This window comes from Bombina bombina, chromosome 2 (genome assembly GCF_027579735.1).
Source record: "Bombina bombina isolate aBomBom1 chromosome 2, aBomBom1.pri, whole genome shotgun sequence".
NCBI classification, from domain to species: domain Eukaryota; kingdom Metazoa; phylum Chordata; class Amphibia; order Anura; family Bombinatoridae; genus Bombina; species Bombina bombina.
The window spans coordinates 697,342,601-697,365,668 of record NC_069500.1 but is presented as its reverse complement, the minus strand read 5'-3'; the positions used below and the strand labels follow the sequence as shown (position 1 = coordinate 697,365,668).

Sequence of the window (23,068 nt, the reverse complement as noted above, 5' to 3'; positions counted from 1 at the left end):
GGAAAATGAGACAGTCTAAGTAGCCCCAGCTTAATTTTTTAAAGGGACACTGAACTCAGATTTCTTCTTCATGATTCAGAAAGAGCATGCAATTTTAAGCAACTTTCTAATTTACTTCTATTATCAAAATTTTTTCATTCTCTTGGTATGTTTATTTGAAAAGCAAGAATGTAAGCTTAGATGCCGGCCTATTTTTGGTGAACAACCTGGGTTGTCCTTGCTGATTGGACAGCACCAATAAACAAGCGCTGTCCATGGTTCGGAAATCAAAAATTTGCTGGCTCCTTAGCTTAGATGCCTTATTTTTCAAATAAAGATAGCAAGAGAATGAAGATAAATTGATAATAGAAGAAAATTAGAAAGTTGCTTAAAATTACTTGCTCTATCCGAATCATGAAAGAAACATTTTGGGTTCAGTGTCTGTTTAAAGCAACTGTCCAGTATAAATGTGTAAAAATAATTACTGACATTTATATTCCACCATCCTGATCTCACAAGATATGCAGTCCCAGATTGGTACATATGTAATCTGTAGGTGCTTGAGTGACAGACTTAGGGGCCGATTTATCAAGCCATCAATCAACCCCAATGCATCTGTTTCTGCGTGAGCCTTCAGGCTTGCCGTAAACAGGAGTTAAAAAGCAGCGGTCTTAAGATCGGATAGGATCGGGTTGATTGACACCCCCTGCTAGCGGTCGATTGGCAGCAAATCTGCAGGGGGCAGCATTGCACAAGCATTTCTTATACAGAAAAAGGAAATTATAGGCGCTAGAGGATGAGTGAACCCAGCTTAACTAGTGAATTCCCCTCCAAGAAAACCAATATAGCAACAGCAATATATCAAAAATAAGTTAAGCGCTAAAAGCAAGGGTATATGTGTATAATGATTTTTTAGTGTAATATATCTAACACTAAAATTATTAAAGTGAATATCATGGATGTACAATCTCCAGGAAAGTAAAAGATTAATTATCTGATAATATTAATCAAAATATGTGCCCAAAGTATAAAGGTAAACTGAGGCATATACAATGTATTAATGGATGATACCAATATAGCAATTTATTTAAAACACTGTATCAAGGATTATTACAAACTATACGATAACAATTTCTAAAACAATGCAATGCTAAAATGAAGGGACATCTCCCTTAAACAGTAGCAGCTTCAAATAAACCCATAAAATAAATTAAAAGCAATCAGTACTTGCGCTTGTAGAAAATGTTTCAATCCCAAAACAATAAAGAGAGTCTTTTGCTTGCCGATAGCAAGTCAGGAGAAACAGATGAGCTAGTTTAGTCAGAGGCCGTGATTGCCAAATGTGTAGAGCTTGGCGTTACCGACTAGTAGTGAGTGCGCCTTTTTATACGGCTCTTACGTGACCCCTCTGACGTCACGTGTTGCAGTGACGTTTGATGTTCTCATAGCGACCCCTATTCCTTAATAGAGAAGGAAGTCCTGGGGGATATCCAAGGAATCTTTGCGGTCACAATATGTGACTGATGATATTTCTTTGTGCTTATTATTAAGCGATGCAGACCATCAAGATTTGTACAGACTTTATAAGCCTTACTTACGAACTTTGCGGTCGCTATATAGCGACTATAATTGCTGGATATGTTGGTTTCTATGGTTGCAAAAAGCAACTGGTGGATCCTTTAAGTATCTGACTTGGCGGTCGTTCGTAACGACTGGAGGATCTTTATGTGCTGAACAAATCTTTGCGGTCGCTAGTTGCGACTAGAAAGTCCTTTGTTGAAAGACTTGGCGGTCGCTGACAGCGACTAGGAAATTCTTAGTGATGATAAGCTGTGTGGTCGCTAGTAGAGACTGGGAAATCCTGTGTTGGTATGTTGGTTCCAACAGGCACAGCAAATAATGAAAGTTCAGATAAAAGTCCTTCAGAATACAATAATGTTATCAAATAATGTTATCAAATAACATAAAAGGTAGGATAAAATAACAGATAGCACAGTGTCAAGTCAACGCGTTTCGCCCTTAGGCTTTATTATGATGTCTGGATAAAGCCTAAGGGTGAAACGCATTGTTTGTAATAATCCTTGATACAGTGTTTTAAATAAATTGCTATATTGGTGTCATCCATTAATACATTGTATATGCCTCAGTTTACCTTTATACTTTGGGCACATATTTCGATTAATATTATCAGATAATTAATCTTTTACTTTCCTGGAGATTGTACATCCACGATATTCACTTTAATTATTTTAGTGTTAGATATATTACAAACATTTCTTATGAAATGCTTGTGCAATGCTAAATGTCGACAGTGTATGCTGTCGGCATTTATCGATGTGCGGCGAACATGATCCACTACAGCGGATCATGTCCGCTCGCACTTTGATAATTCGGCCCCTAAGTGTCTGCTTTGAGATCAGTATCTCTCTATGCTTTAAGATAATCGATTGGAGTTAAAGAACCACTCAATACATAACAAGTGCATAATAAAAAGACAATGCAATAACACTGTGAATTTTACAAAAGCAGTAGATTTTTTTCTGGCAAATGTATTTTCTCTCTCTTTTTCCGGCACCCTGTATCATGTTACAGACATCAGCAAATCAGAGACTAGTATAAGTATACCCTGTGAGCTTATGCACTTGCTCAGTAGGAGTTGGTGTCTCAAAAACTGTGAATATAAAAAGATTTAGCAAAATTTGAAAACTGAAATCAATTGGATATTTTTTTCTTCTTATAATCCTATATAATAACAGTTCAAGTATGTTTGTCAGAAGCTGTCATGTGTAGTAGAGACTGCACGAGGACAAACATACCTGGCCTTGAGCAGCAGAGATAGTGGTCCAAAGCGACCGTGATGATGGGCGTGGCCGGGCGAGCATGCCGTGATGGGGGCGCAGCCAGGCAGCAGTGCTGTGGTGGGGGCATGGCTGGGCGGGAGCGTGCGTATGGGGGCGTGGCCAACGGGAGTGGCCGTGATGGGGGCATGGCCAGGCGGAGTGGCCATGGCCAAGAAAGAGCACAATGGATGGGGGAGAAAGAGTAAAAGAGGGGGAGGAGAGAACAAAAGAGGGGGAGAGAGAGCAAAAAAGAGGGGGGAGAGAGAGCAAAAGAGAGGAAGGAGAGAGAGCAAAAGAGAGAAGGGAGAGAGCAAAAGAGAGGGGGAGAGAAAGATAGCAAAAGAGAGGGGGAGAGAGAGAGAGCGCAAAAAAAAGGGGAAGAGAGAGTGCAAAAGAGAGGAGGGAGAGAGAGCGAAAAAGAGAGGGGGGAGAGAGCACAAAAGAGAGGGGGAGAGAGGGGGAGAGAGAGCACAAAAGAGATAGGACAAGAGAGATAGAGAGCAAAAAAGAGGGGGAGAGAAAGTGCAAACGAGAGGGGGGAGAGAGAGCACAAAAGAGAAGGGGGAGAGAGAGAGCAAAAGAGATGGGGAGAGAAAAAGCGCAAAAGAGAGGGGGAACACAATATTCCACAGTACACATATAGAGAGGTTACGAGTTTTGAGCGCTATAGGGAAATTAACGACTGACACAAAAGCAGCATTAATTCACCTCCCTATAGCGCTGCTATTACAATTTTGTAAAAAGCAGGCTTGTGCGGGCGATATGTTTGTGTTGAGCTCCATACTGCACAGAAATATAAGCGCTGCTTTGATGTGCTCGTGCACGATTTCCCCATAGACATCAATGGGGCGAGACGGCTAAAAAGAAGCCTAACACCTGCGATTGCGGAAACAAAAGCTCCATTAACGCAGCCCCATTGATGTCTATGGGGAAAGAAAAAGTTATGTTTAAACCTAACACATTACATAAAAACCGCGTCTAAACACCCCTAATCTGCTGCCCCCAACATCGCCGCCACCTACATAATGTTATTAAACCATAATCTGTTGCCCCTAACATCGCTGCTGCCTAAATAAAGCTATTAACCCCTAATCTGCCACCCTTAACATCGCCGCCACCCACATTACAGTTATTAACCAATAATCTGCCGCCCCTAACATCGCCGCCTCCTACCTATACTTATTAACCCCTAATCTGCTGCCCCAATGTCGCCGCCACTATACTAAAGTTATTAACCCCTAAACCTCTGGCCTCCCATATCACTAACAGTACATAAATATATTAAACATAAGTCTAACCCTAACACCCCTAACTTAAATATAATTAAAATAAAGCTAAATAAATCTTAAAAAATAAACACTAAATTGCACAAAATAAAAAACAAAATTATCAAAAATAAAAACAAATTACTCCTAATCTAATAGCCCTATCAAAATAAAAAATCCCCCCCAAAATAATAAAACCCCTAGCCTACACTTAACTGCCAATAGCCCTTAAAAGGGCCTTTTGCGAGGCATTGCCCCAAAGAAATCAGCTTTTTTACCTGGCAATAACATTTACAAACCGCTCCCAATAGTAAAACCCACCACCCACCCAACCAAACCCCCAAATAAAACTCTATCTAAATAAACCTAAGCTAACCATTGCCTGAAAAGGGCATTTGGATGGGCATTGTCCTTAAAAGGGCATTTAGCTCTTTTACGGTGAACAAACCCTAAGCTAAAAATAAAACCCACCCAATAAACCCTTAAAAAAACCTAACACTAACCCCCGATACTCACTTACAGTTTTTCAAAGACCGGACATCCATCCTCATCCAAGCGGGCAGAAGTCTTCATCCAAGGGGCAGAAGTCCCCATCGAATCCGGCAGCAGTCTTCATCCAAGCGGGTAGAAGTCCATCCAAACGTGCAGAAGTCTTCATTCATCCAGACGGCATCTTCTATCTTTATCCATCCGGCGCGGAGCGGGTCCATCTTCAAGACATCTGGCGCGGAGTATCCTCTTCTTCCGATCGTCGCTGGAAAATGAAGTTCCCTTTAAGTGACGTCATCCAAGATGGCGTCCCTTACATTCCGATTGGCTGATAGAATTCTTTAAGCCAATAGTAATTAAAGGGGAAAAAATCGTATTGGCTTATCCAATCAGTCAATAGGATTGAGCTCGCATTCTATTGGCTGATTGGAATAGCCAATAGAATGCAAGCTCAATCCTATTGGCTGATTGTGGGAGGCCAGAGGTTATGGGGTTAATAGTTTAATTTAGTATATTTTGTTGCGGAGGGCTTGCGGTTTAGTGGTTAATAGGTTTATTATAGCGGAGGTGTGGGTGAACGGCAGATTAGGGGTTAATAATATTTAAGTAATGTTTGCGATGCGGGAGGGCGATGATGTTGGGGAGCGGCAGAAGAGGGGTTAATGCATTTTAATAGTGGCGGCGATGTTCGGAGCAGCAGATCAGGGGTTAATAATTTTATTTTAGTATTTGCAATGCGAGAGGGCCTCGGTTTAGGGGTTAATAGGTAGTTTATGGGTGTTAGCGTACTTTTTAACACTTTAATTATGAGTTTTATGCTACAGCTTTGTAACGTAAAACTCATAACTACTGACTTTAGATGGCAGTACGGATCTTGTCGGTTATAGGGTGTACCGCTCACTTTTTGGCCTCTCAGGCAAAATTGTAATACCGGCGCTTTGGAAGTGCCATTGAAAAAGAACTTTTTTAAAAGTGCGGTACAGACATTGCGTGACGGCCAGAAAGGTGTGCACCTATACCTACAATACTTGTAATAGGGGCGTTAGGGAAAAAGCAGCGTTATCAACCATAACAATGCTTTTTCAATCATAACGCCAAACTCGTAATCTAGCTGTTACATAGATAAATTCTTACTTGCAGAAAATGCACTGCCATCTACTGTTCACAAAAATGATGACATGTTACACATATTATTAAAAGACACAATAAAAGTGCCTAAGAAAGCATATGTACATATCTGGAATATAATAAAAAAAAAGTTTTCATATATTTTTCATATAGTGATTAGCAATGGAAAATCTTATACTTTACAGGATACTTTAAGTACAGTCGATATATCTAGAGAAAGAAGGAAAAATCCAATTCTCTATTTAACCCTTTTGGGTACATGGCATCCAAATTATGGATCAAGAACGCCTCTCTTTGTTTTAGAAGCCGTTATCTACTTCCCCCTCCTCTAGGTATATTGACTTGATCTATGATTTGCCACGTTGATTAATTTGGTGGCCATATTCTACAAAATGACAGGCTAGGCTACAGGAGCTTTTTCCATCTTTTTTTCTAATATTGGATTTATGCTGATTTAATCTATCTCTAATTTTCTGGGTAGTTTCCCCGATATAAATTTTAGAACATGGACATTTTATTATATAAACCACAAATATGGATTAACAAGTGAAATATGATTTTAATTTAAATGTATGGCCACTTCTGGGGTGGACAAATTCTTTACCTTTTATTAACGAATTGCAATTACCACATTCTAAACAAGGATAGCAACCAATATTTTTCTCAGTATTATATCTATCCATTTTATTATATTTCGGTCCAAAATCTGATTGGACAAAATATCATTCAGATTTTTTTACTCTCCTGTGAGCCATAATAGTTTTATTTTGTAGTATCTTTATCTCCTTATTACAGTCTTGAATTATATGCCAATGTCTTCTAATGATGCAAGCAATTTTCTCGCTATGATCACTATACTGGGATACAAATATTCATTTTTCATTATCTACCATTTTTTACCTCTTTTATGGCATATATCATAAGTTTCCTTGTTAATTAACCCTTCAGGGTATCCTCTTTCCAGGAACTTCTCCCCCATTTCAGTCAATCTGATTTGTTTCACTTCATCCTCACTGACTATTCTATCAACCCTAATTAATTGACTCATTGGAAGTGAGTCCTTTAATCTTTTATTGTGAAAACTGTCGTACCTTAGAAGGGTATTACGATCCGTTTCCTTACTGTATATATATCGATTTTCAAATCAGACCCTTTCTGATATACTACAGTATCAATAAATACCATTATTTCTTCACTTAAAGCCAAAGTGAATTCAAGACCATTAACATCATGATTCATTTCCTCTACAAATTTTAGAAGGGAGTCTTCGTTGCCCCACCATATTCCAAATACATTGTCTATAAATCGCCACCAGGTGGCACCATACTGTAAAAAAAGATGGTTACTATAGACAAACTTTTCTTCAAAATAGTTCATATAAAGATTCGCATATGATGGGTAATGTTAGACCCCATAGCTGTGCCCTTTCTTTGCATATACCAGGAATCCTCACAATTCTCAATAATTCTTCAAAAAAATGTACTTGTTGAGCATTATAATGATGATGCTAACTGTTGTCGGACTATACCTATACCACTCTCATGTTTGATGGACAATTGGACGCCCTGGTGGGCTTTGAAGGTTTTTATGCACATTTTTTTACAGTAAAAAATATAGGCGTTCTTGGGGATTCTTTATATAGGTACTCTCCCATTTTTTTTATCAATAACTCCTGATCTAATAGCTTTATTGATTACTCTTTTGATTTATTTTTGAATTTTAAATATAGGATTAGCTTCAAGTTTTTGATAAGTGTCTGTGTCGCCTAATTGTGTGTAAATCTCCTGTATATAGTATTCCCTATCCAGGACAACTGTTGCTTCGCCCTTATTGGCTCTCTTAATAATTATATTTTTATCTTAAATGGTTTTCGTGGCTCTCCAATTTCTACCCTTCTTATACTTGATGTCTGTAACTTTAGCCTGTAGTGCATTAATGTCAGACATTACCAACTTTGTGAATGTATCAAAGCTGCTATTTTGTATGTTAGGGGTAAAAGTACTCTTTTTATAGAGATTATACATTTTAGGGGTGATAGAATCATTGCTGCAAGTTTTACTTACATTTTCCTTGTAGGATTTGATATCATTCTCTTGTTGTTCAGCATCTTTCAACAGATATTCTACTGTGAGTGTAATGAAAAATACGAAAACTTAAAAAGTAAAAACTCTGCTTGGGACTTACATATAACAAACCTTTCCAAATACCATCGGGTTTAAAGAATCCCTAGAGGGTTGAGGATAAGTACCTGCCCCACGCTATTACGTGAGAATGAGGAATACTGTGGGAAATTTTAAGCAATTTTAAATAAGTGCTCTTACGATCTAATTACACTCACAGTAGAATATCTGTTGAAAGATGTTGAACAACAAGAGAAGGATATTGAATCCTGCAGGAACGAACTGGCAAAGTTGTTAACCACAGAAGCGCTAGATGAGTTTATTAAAAAAATGGATGAAAAGATCACAGATCTTAAGAAGGAAATTCAAGAACGTAAAAGATTAAAGTTTGTCTGCGATGAGGATGATTACATCAAAGGCAGAGTGTATAAGTGGAATCCGGGATACTATGATACACAGAGAGGATTCCCCACAGCATCACAAAGGCATCAAGGCCATCCAGCCAATCAGCATCAGAAACATAAAGAAGGGTGGCACCACAACATCGGAACCCTCCTCGGGATCGTCATCACCTTTTTTGTCCAGCGATGAAGGAAACATTGAGGTGGAAGGAAACACTGGAGGAGAGCAGTCCAAAGAGATGAAAACGAGGAGCCAAGGAAACCGAAAACCTCACAAACAGTAATAAATATATCTAATAGCACTCTAGAAAACAGTGAGTACGAACTATTAGAAAAAAGGATTATTATTTTGTCCATATAAAGAGCTGGACTTTTTTGAGTTACAAAAAGACCTGTATAAGTTCTTTAGAAATATCAAGCTAAGATTGTTTTTTTATAATAAAATGTTTGCGGTAAGGAGGAATATGTAAGTAAAACTTGCAGTAATGATTTGATCACCCCTAAAATGTATAATCTCTATAAAAAGAGTTATTTCACCCCTAACATACAAAATAGCAGCCTTGATATATTCACAATAGGTAAAATTCCAGAAGGGAACCAAAAGAGGTGCGCTAAAATCTATAAATAGGCCAATGTTCGAATGTTCAAAACTTACCAGTCGTGACTGCAAACAAAAGTTTTCAGCATTCCCATATGTGAAGTCTTTGATAATGAATGAAATCTTCAGTATGTGTAGCAGGGCAGCTCCTCTTAGACCCAGTGTGTAGGACAATCTAGAGAAATAGAAGAACAAAAAGAGGGCGCCTCATAGTGTAATCCGTTCCATGTAGTTTGCTATTAAAGAAGTGGTGTATATGCTCACCGGATGTGTAGGCAAGGTACTGTGACCAGTGCAGGATAACAGGCTAGCACTTAACAGTGGCTAGTACTAGAACTTGAAAGACAGAACGAAAGGTTATTAGGAAAATAAAGTAAATTGACAATGAGGCTGTAACTGTCTGTTTGTTTAAAATTTCTTATGTCCATGTTATCGTAAACAAGAGGGCTTTCTGTGGAACAAAAGCTTGTGGTTTTTTTTCAATTTTCTTCTTCAAAACAAAACAATATAGTACAATGAACTTCAAAACAATAAAACTTCGAAAAAACTTTGCTGCCCAGCATGGAACACATGTGGTAATGACTTGTGAGTGAATTTTCTTCAAAATGGATAGTAGCAATTAGCAAAGAAGAGTAGCTAGTCTCCTGTTATGGGGTATAAGATGTTAGGCTGTTCACAATATGCCATAGTATAACAAAACAGGGCGTGTTTATACCACGCTACAGTACCTTATAACAAATCGTGTTGCAACATATTAATCAATAGCCATGCTAACACCAAATTTATCTCATAAATTTCCTGTATGAGGCACGGGCCCAATGTTAAACCCTGAAAGTTCCCCTGCCCTAGAGAGTGTAAGGATTTGATACCATTTAGGACAGGGGAGTTACATTAGAGCTATGGGTTTGGGGAGGCAACCTGACGCTTGTATGGATATATGTTTCCCAATAAAATAGCATAGAGCAATAAAAATCCACCCTATTGGTTTTGACGTAATGAAATCTCTCGAGGGACAAAAGGAGCGTGACATTCTGTGCCCATTCGATATTGGATGGGGTTCTACGCTGTTTCCACAACCTTGGGACCAGTTGCTTGGCGCTGCTAAGCATGATGTATAGTAAAACAGCCTTGTATTTACATTTAATTTGGGGTGGTTTATTAAATATTATTATCAAGGGGTCAAAGGGGATGGTCTGCGAGAGAACTTTTTGGATTTCCCTGTGTACATCCTGCCAGTAAGGTTGGAGTATAGGGCAGTCCCACCAAATATGGTGTAGAGTGCCAATCTGTTTGCAGTCCCTCCAGCAGAGGGGATCAGAATGTGGATAGATCCTAGCAAGCCTACTGGGATATAAATACCATCTTCCCAACAATTTCATATTAGTCTCTGTGATGCTCATTGAAGAGGGCACTTTACCCATTTGTTGGAAGATGATATCCCAGGTTTCTTGAGGGATGATGAGGCCCAGTTCAGATTCCCAAGCTTTGGTGTATGATGGGAGGTTTTTAGAATGTAAGGCTATTAAGATTTTATATGTCGCGGAAAGTGTACCTTTCACTGCTTGTGTGGGTCGGCATAGTAGCTCAAAAGGGGTGAAGCTTCTTACTAATTTAGATTTATTCCTATGGCTGGAAAGGAAGTGTGATAGTTGTAGGTACTCCAGCCACCTGTTAAAATGAAAAATGTTGTTATCTATTAAGGAAGCTCTGGGCAAGATGGCCCCCCTTTCTGTGACTAGGTGGCAGGGTAAGCCCACCGAGATGGTATATAGGTCTCCTGTCCAGAGGTGTCTAAATGGAGGAAAATCATCAATATGGAATAAAGGAGTTAGCGGTGAAGGGATTGTGGAAATGCCCCTCGGAGAGCTGGTGAGACGTTCCCATGTAAGAAGTGTGTCGGTCACTAATGAAGGGGTAAGTGGCGACATGTTTCTGTGTTGTTTGTATGTCCAGCAAAGTGCCCCTAGGCTTTTTGATCCAACTGAATCATGTTCTAATTTCACCCATTCTTTATCATGAGCATTTCTGCACCAGTCAACTACCCTGGTCAGCTGCGCCGCCTGGTGGTAAAATAGCAGATTGGGTACTCCCAGGCCCCCTCTGTCTCTATTTCTTTAAAGTGTGGACTTAGCTATTCTGGGGCTTTTGTTCGCCTAAATAAAGTCGTTTACTAGCGCCTGTGCTGTGCGGACGTATTGTGGGGGGGCTGGATAGGGACAGTCTGAAACAAATAAAGAAATTGAGGCAAGATGCTCATTTTGAAGGCTTGTATCTTGCCTAGCCAGGAGAGGCGTTTGCTTCGCCAGGTCTGTAATTCCATAATAACGGATTCTATGAGGCTCTGGTAGTTCATCTGATGTAGGGAATCTCTAGAATTCGTAATTTGTACCCCTAAATATTTTATGGAATTGTGTTTTAATGTGAATTGGAATTGTGAGGTGATCTGGCTAGCCATTTGCCCTGTGATCCCTACACCCAGGAACTCAGACTTTGACATATTTATTTTAAAGTTAGAGAGGTTGCTATACGCCTCTATGACCGGCATCAAGGCGGAAAGGGACTGTAGGGGTGAGGTCAATGAGAACAAAACATTGTCTGCATAGAGCGTTACTTTATAGTGCGTCCCTTCAATTTGAATCCCTTGTATATTGTCGTTTTTCCTAACGTTGGAGGCTAATACTTCCATGGCCATAATAAACAATAAAGGGGAGAGAGGGCAGCCCTGCCTCGTTCAATATGGGAAAAGGGTCTGATATGGAATCATTTAATTTGATACGGGCTTTCGTGTATGATAGAGAGCCATTATTTTCCCAAGTAACTGCTCTCCTATGCCAAACCGCGTTAGCGTTAACTTTAAAAATAACCAATCCAACCTATCGAAGGCCTTTTCAGCATCGATCACCAGGAAGATAGAGGGCATGTCATGGGTTTGAGAGTACTCAAGCAAGTTGAGAATTTTAGTGGTGTTGTCTCGTGTCTCTCTATGGGGCACGAAGCCCACCTAGTTTAAATTAATTAATTGCGGCAAGAATTTGTTGAGTCTAGAGGCTATGAGTTTTGCATAAAGCTTAATGTCAACATTAAGTAACGAAATAGGGCGAAAGTTGAAGGGGGTGTCAGGGGACTTGCCGGGCTTGGGGATTACGGTGATGTGAGCCTCCAGCATGGGAGAGAGAAAAGGATGTTCCTGATCTACTATGTTAAATATAGAGCACAGACGGGGGAGCAGGACTGCTGCAAATTTCTTATAATATGAAACGGTAAACCCATCAGGGCCTGGGCTCTTGCCTAAAGGTAATAGTTTAAGGGCAACTAGGATTTCCATTGCCGAAAAAGGGGCCTCTAGCTCCTCCGCCTGCGCAGAAGTAAGTTGAGGCAGAGGAGTATCTGACAAATATGCTTTAATGGTATTCTCCCTATCCCTAGGGGGTCATGTTTTGGGAGAGCATACAGATTAGAATAATATGCTATAAATTGGGAGAGGCTTTCAGGCATAGTATTTACTTTCTTGTTTGTGGGGGTTTTTATTTCATGTATGAAACATTTTAATTTTTTGAGTTTAAGGGAGCGTGCTAGAAGTTTTCCTGCCCGGTTGCTTTCAAAATAAAATTTTTGTTTATTTTTTAGGGCCAATGTGTTAGCTTCCTTTATTAGTTGGTCGTGGACTGCCTTTCTAGCCTTCTCTGCTAAAATTTGAGGGGAAGTGGGGTCTCGTTTGTGCTCGTATTCGAGCCTAGATAGTAGATCTGTAGAAGTTTTATACAGTAATCGTGCTTTCTGCCTGACGTGTGCCTGGTATTTTATGAATTCCCCTCTGATGAAGCATTTATGTGCCTCCCACACTACAAAGGGGTCTGTTTCGGGTAAGGAGTTGAATTGAAAATATTCGGGGAGTAGTTTCTCTATCTAGTCTTTAAAGTTAGAGAAATTTAGTAAGTTTTCATCTAGTTTCCATTGGTATGGGCTTTTTGGTGCCGAGGGCCAGTTGAGTTTTGTAAGTACTGCAGAGTGGTCTGACCACACCGTGTTTGAAATTCTAGAGGACAAAACATTAGTTAGGGCATTTTGGTTTGTGAGATGATAGTCAATTCTACTATAAGAACGGTGTGGGGCTGAAAAAAAGGTGTAATCTCTCTTCTCGGGATGTTTGAATCTCCAGACATCAAACAGAGTCTGCTCAAACATTAGCCTCCAAAGTTGTTTAGTCATCTGTTTTAATGTTGAAGGCTTGGGGTTTGTAGTGTCTAGGGCCAGTTGAATGGGAATATTAAGGTCTCCCCCTATATAGAGTGCTCCTATCCTGTAGTCCAGAATCTGTGCGAAATGTTTTTTAAAAAAAGGGAGCTGCTTGGTGTTAGGGGCATACAAGCTAACCAGAGTCACAGGGGAGCCGAATAATAAGCCAGTCACACACAAAAACCTGCCTTCTGTGTCTGTGTGGGATTGTATAAGTGTGAAGGATAGGTGTTTACTCAGAAGGATGCTCACACCGTTGCGTTTATGGTCGTAAGAGCTATGAAAACATTGTGTATAATACTTTATTTTTTTAAAAATGCGTCTCTTGTAAAAAGATGATATTGCCCCCTCACCTACGAAGGTCTTGCATGGCTAGTGAGCGTTTCTGTGCAGAGTTAAGGCTCCTAGCATTCTGACTGAGCAATTTCAGGACTTTATTACCTACGGCCATGGTAAGACTGTATGGTTTTGCTCAGAGGTATATATGGTGGACTGCAGACTTTACTCTTCGCGATGGTCTATGTGTGTACAGAAAATTCTAAAGGCGTCACTGAACCCGTGCCTCCGCTGCGCAGCTTGAACAAACATAATCACAAAGCAAAATTGAAACAAACAGCATAATTTAAATCTTATCAAAGGATATCTTAATACTACTAAAGTCATATGACAATAAGTTTACAATGGGGGATGGTAACCAGCTCCCTCTAAAAAGAATTAAACATTAAATCTGACTAATGCCTAATAGCCATGTCGTCTTGCCACCAGAGTGGGGGTGTTTACTTCCACAGTACCCAACCCAGGTGACCCGAGGAGATGTACCATTAATAACAGTTATATTTGTCGCTATCTTAGCAAAGGTTTGAAACTGCTGTAACTAGAGAATACGTACAATGCAATTGAACACAGGTATGCACATCAAAAACAATACATTATCAAGAGACATTTCTGATACGGGAAACAGTGTAACCTCTCCTGGCAACATATTCAAAGAAAGTTCAGTACGATTTTAGACAAAGCTGTGGAGCTGATTTACAGAGCTCTGGAATTACACAGCCATCTTAGCTGCGGCCAAGCTCCGCCCCCATTAGAACATTTTTTAAATAATTTTGAATGCTTTTTTTACTTTGGAGATTTCTCCTCTAATATTGTTATTTTACCAGATACTAATTATTGCACTAAAGATAATTTTTATGACTTGAAATAATAGCTATATTAAAGCTATATTAAATTTTCTTGATTCAGAAAGAAAATGAACAATTATCTCCTATTCTCATTTGTTTTTCCTTGGTGTCCTTCCCCTCACTAAAAATATCTGAGTTAACTTCCTCAATAATTATATTTATGTTTTTAAAATAACCAGCAGTGCTGTTCCAATATCTGAGTTATATGCCTTCTACATTAAAGTTCCCATGTTTAAGCTTTTAGTCTTCCTTGCCATCACCATTTGAATCCTGCCATATACCTATCAACAGCAGTTTGAATTATATCCCTACCTGATCCCACAGAAACTATGGTCTAGAAGATTACAAGATTAGCGGAAAAATGTTAGCAGTATGGTGCGCTAACATCCCTAGAGTGCAACCCATAGCGCTAACATTTTAGGGCTCTATTTATTAAAGTGATGGCAAATCCTAGCACATAGAAAAATGCTAGGATTTATCATCACTAAAAATAAAGGCCACCATAATTTATCAGTTTAAAAAAAAATAGATGGCTTCACTGCTAAGTCACTAGGCTTTTCAATGAGGTGAGCTGTCAGAGCTTTGCTAAGCAGTGAAGCTGCGGCAAAATAAAGGCACCTTTCTCTTGTAAGGTGTATCCAGTCCACGGTTCATCCATTACTTGTGGGATATTCTCCTTCCCAACAGGAAGCTGCAAGAGGATCACCCACAGCAGAGCTGTCTATATAGCTCTTCCTCTAACTGCCACTCCCAGTCATTCTCTTGCAGCTCTCGACAAGAAAGGAAGTAGCTAGAGAGATGTGGTGTTTTTATTTAGTTTATCTTCAATCAAAAGTTTATTTTCAAATGGTACCGGAGTTGTACTATTTTAGCCTCAGGCAGAAAGTAGAAGAAGAGTCTGCCTGTGGTCTTTGATGATCTTAGCAGGTTGTAACTGAGATCAATTGCTGTTCTCACAAAACTCCTTGTTCATTCTGTTTAGAAGCCATTGTGCAACCCCCTCTTAGAATGTGTACCAAAAGTACTGATTCTACTTTAGGTTATAAAGATCATATTCTGTCTTTAAAAAATTTATCACCAGAGGAAACTGACAAGGGGGAAGTTATGCCGACTAACTCGCCTCACATGTCAGAACCTTTGACTCCCACTCAAGGGACTCCTGCTCAAGAGGCGCCAAGTACATCTAGCGCGCCCATGGCGTTTACTTTACAAGCCATGGCGGCAGTTATGGATCATACCCTTACAGCAGTATTGTCCAAACTACCAGGGTTACAAGGAAAGCGAGACAGCTCTGGGGCTAGAAAAAATACAGAGCACTCTGACGCTTTAGTAGCTATGTCTGATATCCCCTCACAATATGCAGAAGCTGAGGCAGGAGAGCTTCTTTCTGTGGGTGATTTTTCTGACTCAGGGAAGATCCTTCAACCTGATTCTGATATGTCAACATTTAAATTTAAGCTTGAACACCTCCGCGTGTTGCTCAGGGAGGTTTTAGCTACTCTGGATGACTGTGACACCATTATAGTGCCAGAGAAATTGTGCAGATTGGATAAATACTATGCAGTACCTGTTTACACTGATGTTTATCCAATACCTAAAAGGTTTTCAGAAATTATTACTAAGGAATGGGATAGACCAGGCGTACCGTTCTCTCCCCCTCCTATTTTTAAGAAAATGTTTCCAATAGATGCCGCTACACGGGACTTATGGCAAACGGTCCCTAAGGTGGAGGGAGCAGTTTCTACCCTTGCTAAGTGTACAACTATCCCCGTCGAGGACAGTTGTGCTTTCCTAGTTCCAATGGATAAAAAATTAGAGGGTTACCTTAAGAAAATGTTTATTCAACAAGGTTTTATTCTCCAGCCTCTTGCATGCATTGCCCGGTCACTGCTGCTGCGGCCTTCTGGTTTGAGTCTCTGGAGCAGGCCTTACAGGTAGAAACTCCATTGGATGATATACTTGACAAGCTTAAAGCGCTTAAGCTAGCCAATTTATTTGTTTCTGACGCCATTGTTCATTTAACTAAACTAACGGCTGAGAACTCAGGTTTTGCTATTCAGGCGCGTAGGACGCTATGGCTTAAATCCTGGTCAGCTGACGTTACATCAAAGTCTAAGCTTCTCAATATTCCCTTCAAGGGGCAGACCCTATTCGGGCCTGGACTGAAGGAGATAATTTCTGATATTACTGGAGGAAAAGGTCATGCCCTTCCTCAGGATAGGTCTAACAAATTAAGGACCAAACAAACTAATTTTCGTGCCTTTCGAAACTTTAAGACGAGCGCGGCATCATCTTCCTCTAATACAAAACAAGAGGGAAATTTTGCCCAGTCCAAGCCGGTCTCGAGAACTAACCAGGCTTGGAACAAAAAGCCTGCTGCTGCCTCTAAGACAGCATGAAAGATTGGCCCCCGATCCGGTAACGGATCTAGTAGGGGGCAGACTTTCTCTCTTCACCCAGGCTTGGGCAAGGGATGTCCAGGATCCCTGGGTGTTGGAAATTGTGTCCCAAGGATATCTTCTGGACTTCAAAGCTTCTTGACCAAAAGGAAGATTTCACAATTATCTGCAGACCAGATAAAGAGAGAGGCATTCTTACATTGTGTTCGAGACCTCCTAGTTATGGGAGTGATCCACCCAGTTTCAAAGGAGGAACAGGGACAAGGATTCTATTCAAATCTATTTGTGGTTCCCAAGAAAGAGGGAACCTTCAGACCAATCTTAGATCTCAAGATCCTAAACAAATTTCTCAGGGTCCCATCTTTCAAGATGGAGACTATTCAAACCATCCTACCTATGATCCAGGAGGGTCAATACATGACTACCGTGGACTTAAAGGATGCTTATCTTCACATTCCGATACACAAAGATCATCATCAGTTTCTCAGGTTTGCCTTCCTAGACAGGCATTACCAGTTTGTGGCTCTTCCCTTTGGGTTAGCTATGGCACCAAGAATCTTAACGAAGGTTCTAGGGTCACTTCTGGCGGTAGCAGTAGCCCCTTACTTAAATGACATTCTGATACAGGCGTCGAATTTCCAAATTGCCAAGTCCCATACGGACATTGTTCTGGCATTCCTGAGGTCTCATGGGTGGAAAGTGAACGAAAAAAAAAGAGTTCTCTATCCCCTCTCACAAGAGTTTCCTTCCTGGGAACTCTGATAGATTCTGTAGAAATGAGGATTTACCTGACAGAGGCCAGGTTGTCAAAGCTTCTAAATTCCTGCCGTGTTCTTTATTCTACTTCTCTTCCTTCGGTGGCTCAGTGTATGGAAGTAATCGGCTTAATGGTAGCGGCAATGGACCTAGTGCCATTTGCCCGCCTACATCTCAGACCGCTGCAACTTTGAATGCTCAGTCAGTGGAATGGGGATTACACAGATTTGTCCCCTCTACTAAATCTGGATCAAGAGACCAGGGATTCTCTTCTCTGGTGGCTATCTCGAGTCCATCTGTCCAAAGGTATGACCTTCCGGAGGCCAGATTAGACAATAGTGACAACAGATGCCAGCCTTCTGGGCTGGGGGGCAGTCTGGAACTCTCTGAAGGCTCAGGGGTCATGGACTCAGGAGGAGGCTCTCCTTCCGATAAACATTCTGGAACTAAGAGTGATATTCAATGCTCTTCAGGCTTGGCCTCAGCTAGCGGCAGTGAGGTTCATCAGATTTCAGTCGGACAACATCACGACTGTAGCTTACATCAACCATCAAGGGGGAACAAGGAGTTCCCTAGCTATGTTGGAGGTTTCAAAGATAATTTGTTGGGCAGAGATTCACTCTTGCCACCTATCAGCTATCAATATCCCCGGAGTAGAGAACTGGGAGGCGGATTTTCTAAGTCGACAGACTTTTCATCCGGGGGATTGGGAGCTCCATCCAGAGGTGTTTGCACAGTTGATTCAACGTTGGGGCAAACCAGAACTGGATCTCATGGCATCTCGCCAGAACGCCAAGCTTCCTTGTTACGGATCCAGGTCCAGGGATCCCAAGGCAGCGCTGATAGATGCTCTAGCAGCGCCTTGGTCCTTCAACCGGGCTTATGTGTTTCCACCATTTTCCTCTGCTCCCTCGTCTGATTGCCAAGGTCAAGCAGGAGAGAGCATTGGTGATTTTGATAGCACCTGCATGGCCACGCAGGACTTGGTATGCAGATCTGGTGGACATGTCATCGTTTCCACCATGGACTCTGCCTCTGAGACAGGACCTTCTACTTCAGGGTCCTTTCAACCATCCAAATCTAATTTCTCTGGGGCTGACTGCTTGGAGATTGAATGCTTGATTTTATCAAAGCGTGGTTTCTCCGAGTCGGTCATTGATACCTTAATACAGGCGTGAAAGCCTGTCACCAGGAAAATCTATCATAAGATATGGTGTAAATATCTTCATTGGTGTGAATCCAAGGGTTACTCATGGAGTAAGGTCAGGATTCCTAGGATATTATCTTTTCTCCAAGATGGATTGGAGAAGGGTTTGTCAGCAAGTTCCTTAAAGGGACAGATTTCTGCTCTGTCTATTCTTTTGCACAAACATCTGGCTGAGGTTCCAGACGTGCAGGCGTTTTGTCAGGCTTTAGTCAGAATTAAGCCTGTGTTTAAACCTGTTGCTCCGCCTTGGAGTTTAACTTTAGTTCTTAAGGTTCTTCAAGGGGTTCCGTTTGAACCTTTGCATTCCATAGTTATTAAGCTCTTATCTTGGAAAGTTTTGTTTTTAGTAGCTATCTCCTCGGCTCGAAGAGTTTCGGAGTTATCTGCTTTACAATGTGATTCTCCTTATCTCATTTTTCATTCCGATAAGGTAGTGTTACATACCAAACCTGGTTTTCTACCTAAGGTGGTATCTAATAAAAATATCAAACAGGAGATTGTTGTACCGTCACTGTGCCCTAATCCTTCTTCAAAGAAAGAACGTCTTTTACACAATCTTGACGTGGTTCATGCTTTAAAGTTTTATTTACAAGCTACTAAAGATTTTCGTCAAACATCTGCATTGTTTGTTGTCTACTCTGGACAGAGGAAAGGCCAAAAGGCTTCGGCAACTTCTCTTTCTTTTTGGCTAAGGAGTATATTACGCTTAGCTTATGAGACTGCTGGCCAGCAGCCTCCTGAAAGGATTACAGCTCATTCTACTAGAGCGGTAGCTTCCACCTGGGCTTTTAAGAATGAGGCTTCTGTTGAACAGATTTGTAAGGCGGCGACTTGGTCTTCGCTTCATACTTTTTCAAAATTCTATAAATTTGATACTTTTGCTTCTTTGGAGGCTATTTTTGGGAGAAAGGTTTTGCAGGCTGTGGTGCCTTCCGTTTAAGCACCCGCCTTGTCCCTCCCTTCATCCGTGTCCTATAGCTTTGGTATTAGTATCCCACAAGTAATAGATGATCCGTGGACTGGATACACCTCCAGTTTATCCAGTCTACGGCCCGCCCTGTCATTTTAAGGCAGGTGTGTTTTATTTTTAAACTACAGTCACCACTGCACCCTATGGTTTCTCTTTTCTCTTGCTTGTCTTTGGTCGAATGACTGGTAGTGGCAGTTAGAGGAGGAGCTATATAGACAGCTCTGCTGTGGGTGATCCTCTTGCAGCTTCCTGTTGGGAAGGAGAATATCCCACAAGTAATGGATGATCCGTGGACTGGATACACCACAAGAGAAATAAATTTATCAGGTAAGCATAAATTTTGTTTTTCATCAGTTTTTTTAAACTGATGAATGAAGGTGGCCTGTATTTTTAGTGATGATAAATCACTAAGTTTTTTTGAAATGCTAGGATTCAACATCACTTTAAGCTGTGTTAGCAGCTTCGGAGCTTGTGTATTTCAGGTTCGCTCAAGGCAAGCCTGAAATGCTAGTTAAGTACTTGAGGTCTTAAGGGACTGCTGCTACTAACCTCACTGCCACCTAAAGCTGGTTTACAACCCCAACTTGTGCAATTGACCAAGCATAAGCAAGGGGTGGCATTGCCCAAGCAATGTTCATGATAGCGAACCTCATCTTCTCATCACCTAATAAATGGAGCCCTTAGTTTCATATTTCAAGTGCAAAGTAAAATATTAGCATTCTATGAAAAGCCTAGCGAGCGCTAATTTAGACTTCTATGGGCAAGAACATATTTTGGGTATTGTTCCAGTGCAAAGCCGAAGGTACGCTAATCCTAAAGGTAGCTAAACTGATAATGCTCTTATCCAAAGGCCAGATAGTGGAGTTCTTTACTAACCTTTTAGTTGTGCTTTTCTATTGAGCTATATACAGTATATATACACTATATACTGTATATATATATTTTATTGAAATACATGTTGTAACAGTGGTTCAAAGGTATATGGTATATTGCAAGGTGTTGGAGTGGGAAGGGCTCAAATGTGTATTTTGTATGTGTGTGTATATGTATATACACTCACTGGCCACTTTATTAGGTACACCTAATACTAGTACTGGGTTGGACCCCCTTTTGCCTTCAGAACTGCCTTAATTCTTTGTGGCACAGATTCAACAAGGTGGCAGAAACATTCCTTAGACATTTAGGTCCATATTGACATGATAGCATCAAGCAGTTGCTTCAGATTTGTCGTCTGCACATCCATGATGCAAATCTCCCGTTCCACCGCATCCCAAAGGTGCTCTATTGGATTGAGATCTGGTGACTGTGGAGGCCTTTAGAGTACAGTGAACTCATTGCCATGTTCAAAAAATCAGTTTGAGATGATTTGAGATTTGTGACATGGTGCATTTTATTGCTGGAAGTAGCCATCAGAAGATGGGCACAATGTAGTAATAAAGGGATGGACATGGTCATCAACAATACTCAGGTCGGCCGTGGCATTTAAACGATGCTCAATTGGTACTAAGGGGCCCAAAGTGTGTCAAGAAAATATCCCTCACACCATTACACCACCACCAGCAGCCAGAACTGTTGATACAAGGCAGGATGGATCTATGCTTTCATGTTTATGCCAAATTCTGACCCTACCATTTGAATATCACATCTGAAATCGAGACTCATCAGACCAGGCAACGTTTTTCTAATCTTCTATTTTCCAATTTTGGTGAGTCTGTGTGAATTGTAGCCTCAGTTTCCTGTTCTTAGCTGGCAGGAGTGGCAACGGGTGTGGTCTTCTGCTGCTGTAGCCCTTCTGCTTCAAGGTTTGACGTGTTGTGCATTCAGAGATGGTATTCTGCATACCTTGGTTGTAACGAGTTATTTAACAGTAACTGGTTATTTAAGTTACTGTTGCCTTTCTATCTCGAACCAGTCTGCCCTTCTCCTCTGACCTCTGACATCAACAAGGCATTGTCGTCCACACAACTGCCGCTCACTGGATATTTTCTCTTTTTCGGACCATTCTCTGTAAACCCTAGAGATGGTTGTGCATGAAAATCCCAGTAGATCAGCAGTTTTTTAAATACTTAGACCAGCCCGTCTGGCATTAAGAACCATTTGGTCATTTAAATCCCCATTCTAATGCTCGGTTTGAACTTCAGCAAGTCGCCTTCACCACGTCTAGATGCCTAAATGCATTGAGTTGCTGCCATGTGATTGGCTGATTAGCAATTTATATTATCAAGCAATTGAACAACTGTACCTAATAAAGTGGCCGTTGAGTGTATATACTGTATATATTTATATGTGTACATATATATGATTATGTATGCACACACATACATACACATATATACATATACACATATATCTATACAAATACACACACATACATTTACATCTTTGAGCTATACACAATCCAAGACCTTGTCAAATACCATATCCATTTAAATCACTGTTACAACTTGTATTTAAATAAAAAAATATATATTTTACTTGAGATAGTTATATATAAATATATATACATATATATATATATATATATACGTATATATATATATATATATATATATATAGTGTATATATAGATAGATAGATAGATAGATAGATAGATAGATAGATAGATAGATAGATATAGAAGACAGCACTCACTGGGCTTAAAGAATAGCAATAGTAGCTTTTATTTTACGTGACGTTTCGGGGACAGCTCCCCTTCATCAGACCCAGGTCTGATAAAGGGAAGCTGTCCCAGAAACGTCATGTAAAATAAAAGCTACTATTGCTATACTTTAAGCCTAGTGATTGCTGTCTTCGATTACCTATACCTCTACTTGCATTCAGCACACCTGTTAGTGTGAGTGCACCAGCCTCTGTGGATATATATATATATATATATATATATATATATATATATATATATATACCAAAGCAAAAATCAGCTCTCAGTGGTATTTGAAAATACAGCTTAGCATTTAATATTGTTCCATAAAAGCAGCATCACATTTCGGAAAACGTTATGCTGCCTTTATGGAACGATATTAAATGCTGAGCTTTATTTTCAAAGACCACTGAGTGCTGACTTTTGCTTTAGAATATGGATTGACTGTATAGCACCATGGTAGCTGCTATTTAGTTATACTGAGTGCATCCTGTTGGATTGACTATATATATATATATATATATATATATATATATATATATATATATATATATACACATGTTTGTGTGTGTGAAGCTTAATTTTAATAAATTATACACATTTTGTTATGCATATATTCTAGGCGTAACACTTTACAGTTCTACAGGAATGCTAAAAAAATTCACTTCTCGGGCGCAGCACATAACTCACCACTTGTAATTAGAAGGATAATAGCTCACCCTGTATAGGACGTGCTAAGAAAATGTCATCCATGTTAAGAATCTCTGAAAAATCATTTTTACCACTCACTATTCTTATAGTGCAGGTTTGCAATATGGATAGCACCCCCTGCACCATTGATTGTGCTCCACTTGTAATTAA

At 40.2% G+C, this 23,068-nt stretch overlaps 1 protein-coding gene across 1 annotated transcript in view; it reads left to right on the top strand.

Moving 5' to 3' along the window:
- Positions 1 to 23,068, top strand: part of PLPPR1 (phospholipid phosphatase related 1) — a 219,640-nt gene that overhangs the window by 122,571 nt on the left and 74,001 nt on the right. The gene's annotated exons all lie outside the window — the stretch shown is intronic.